Here is a 2,977-nt window from a genome sequence, read left to right as displayed (position 1 = left end):
CTAACCAAAGCTACCAACTGCTAGATGGAACTGGGAGTGTCAAAAGACGCAAGCATGCCTTAATTCTTAGATGGGTTCGCTTTAGCATAAACTCTTCCCCTTCTGATTATTTCAGAGAGCACGTAATGCTTTTCTTCCCATGGAGAAATGAAGAGACTGAACTTCTTTCGAATGACAATGAAATGACATTCAGAAATAATCATGAAATCATTAAGCGCAACAAAGAGCAATATGATGTGTTTGATGATATGGAACTAGAGAGAGTTCTTCAAGATTTGCAAAATTTTGAAAGAGAAGATAATGGGCTTCTACCTCAGGAACCTGCCTCTCAATATCTAGATGAAGAATTTAGGGCCTTGGCGGTACCAAACGTCGGACAAAACGTTAATATACTCCAAGATGACAATGCTGTAAATAACACAGAAGATGGCGAACTTCAACTAATTAGACTTCCCCCGTTAGTTTCTGATGATAACCTTTGCTCGCTGTCCAGGTCGCTTAACGCAAAGCAACGTCAGTATTATGCCCACGTAATGCATAATATAGCAGCCAAAAAAACATTTTATGAATATGTTGGGGGAGGTGCTGGAGTTGGCAAAAGCAGACTGATTTCAACTATATATCAGTCTATAACTTGGCGAGCTAATAAGCTACCGGGAGCAACGGATTCTGCAAAGGTCTTACTTTGTGCTCCTACTGGAAAAGCAGCTTTTGGAATTGGAGGACTTACACTTCATTCCGTTTTCTCACTTCCAGTGAATCAAACATCAGGTCCTTTAAGACCTTTAAGCAATGACTCCATAAACACAATGCATTGCAAGCTAATAGACCTCCAATTAATTATCATCGATGAAATCTCGATGGTCGGATCTAAAACGCTAGGATATTTAGATCAAAGACTTCGACAAATTTTTAGAAGCCAAGACGTAGTTTTTGGCGGTAAGTCTATTATAGTGTTTGGAGATCTGAAGCAGCTGTGCCCAGTAGGAGATCGGTGGATATTCCTAGAGAATATCTCAAATCCGTATAACATTCTGGCTGGCACAAACCTGTGGAGTAATTTTAGGTATTTCGAGCTAACAGAAATAATGAGGCAACGGGACGATCATGCATTTGCTTTGGCTTTGAATAACATGTCAGAAGCTAACATGACAGATGCAGATGTGGTGCTTTTTAGGCAAAGAGTTGTCACGCCAAACGACGTTCCGGATGACGCAATCCACTTATTTGCTTCCAATGACGAGGTTAATCAGTACAACGCCTTAAAGCTCGCTCAAATCGCCACAGAAGAGTTTGTTTCAACTGCCATAGATACTGTGAAATCAGCTAATATGTCAGTAAGAAATAAAGAAACAACTCTCAGAAATGCCCAAAATATGAAAACGTCCGAAACCCAGGGACTGCCATATATTCTGCATCTAAAAACAACAGCAAAGTATATGGTTACCGTCAATATAGATACAAATGATGGACTGGTAAATGGGGCAACAGGCCAATTAATGCAGATTGACAACTGCATGGTAAACAACGTTAGGTTAGTAACAAAACTTTGGATTAAGTTTTCAGATCCTACAGTTGGTGCCATGGCCAGGTCAAAAGTTCGGAGAAATGATCATCCAGATTGGACTCCAATTGAAAAAACAGCTCGAGTATTCCAATGCGGAAGCTCAGGACATTCTTCGGTTGATCGAAAACAATTCCCTGTTGTTCCTGCTGAGGCTATAACTATACATAAAAGCCAAGGAGCAACCTACAGCAAAGTCGCAGTGCACCTTAAAAGGGGCATTAAGCGAGCTTCGCTTTACGTAGGTTGCAGCAGAGCAACAAGCGCATCGGGTCTTTTCCTTTTAGGAGACTTTGTTCCTCCAACTAGATTTGGAGCTACAAATGTCCAAGCAGAGCTAGAAAGCTTAAGAGGTGAAAAGGCCTTGACTACGCAGTATGAATTATTGATCAATGGGGATAATGCCATCTCCATGTATTATCACAACATTGAGTCTCTTCGCGCTCATCGCGAAGACATTGCCAATGACAACATTATTTGTTCTGCAAACTTTTTATGTTTTGTTGAAACCTGGACTCTTCCCCAGGAAGAGTACAACTTAAGGGATTTCGACATTATCAGAAGAATTGATAACAATCGGTTAAATGGTATTGGGAAAAACGGAATACTCATATATGCTAAACAAAGTATTTCGTCAAATGTGCAATTTCTTTTTGAGACAAAGAAATCGCCAAGTCCCAGAGCAACCTATCAATCGATTGTTTTTAAATATCTTGACACGTCATTTATAATTGTGTATAGGAGTCCCGGATTTCCTATTGCAAGATTTCGAAATGAAATTAAATCTGAAGTTGAAAAAGTACGCAGAATGGATAATAATAAAGTGGTAATATTAGGAGATTTTAATATCTGCAGATCCTCAGCGAGCGATGTTTTGGAGGAATTTTTGAATGGACATAATCTTTTGTCATTGAATAATTCTGCAACGACAAAACACCAAACCCAAATTGATTGGATATTTTCTGACTCTCGAGTTCCAGAAGCTGTTGCCCTTACATATAAAACACCTTATAGCCATCATGATGGTATTTTTTTTAAATATAGCTTGTAAGAGTGTATACTTAAGTTATTTAACAAATTATGGCTATAAGTAGAATTTATTGTAAATATAGTATTGTAAATATATAAAAAAAATTGAAAATATTAACAAATTTTCCAATATATTTCATATTTAGCTATAATTTCCCCCTCGTGGATTGAGACCTTGTCGTGGTGTGGGGGCTTAGTACGTGAATTTCGAAAAAAATAAAATTTACTGAAACTAACCGCAATCCTTACTTAAACTTAAACTCTTAAACTATTTTTTATTTTTTTACTTACTGCAAGGGTATTTCAACTTCGGCTAGCCGAAGTTAGCTTCCTTTCTTGTTTAAATAAAGATTAAATATATTTATTTTAAGAAGCCCTGATTTA

The sequence above is a fragment of the Drosophila kikkawai genome, chromosome 2L (genome assembly GCF_030179895.1).
Source record: "Drosophila kikkawai strain 14028-0561.14 chromosome 2L, DkikHiC1v2, whole genome shotgun sequence".
Taxonomy (NCBI): domain Eukaryota; kingdom Metazoa; phylum Arthropoda; class Insecta; order Diptera; family Drosophilidae; genus Drosophila; species Drosophila kikkawai.
The sequence above is the reverse complement of the archived record's forward strand: the minus strand, read 5'-3'. Positions refer to the sequence as shown.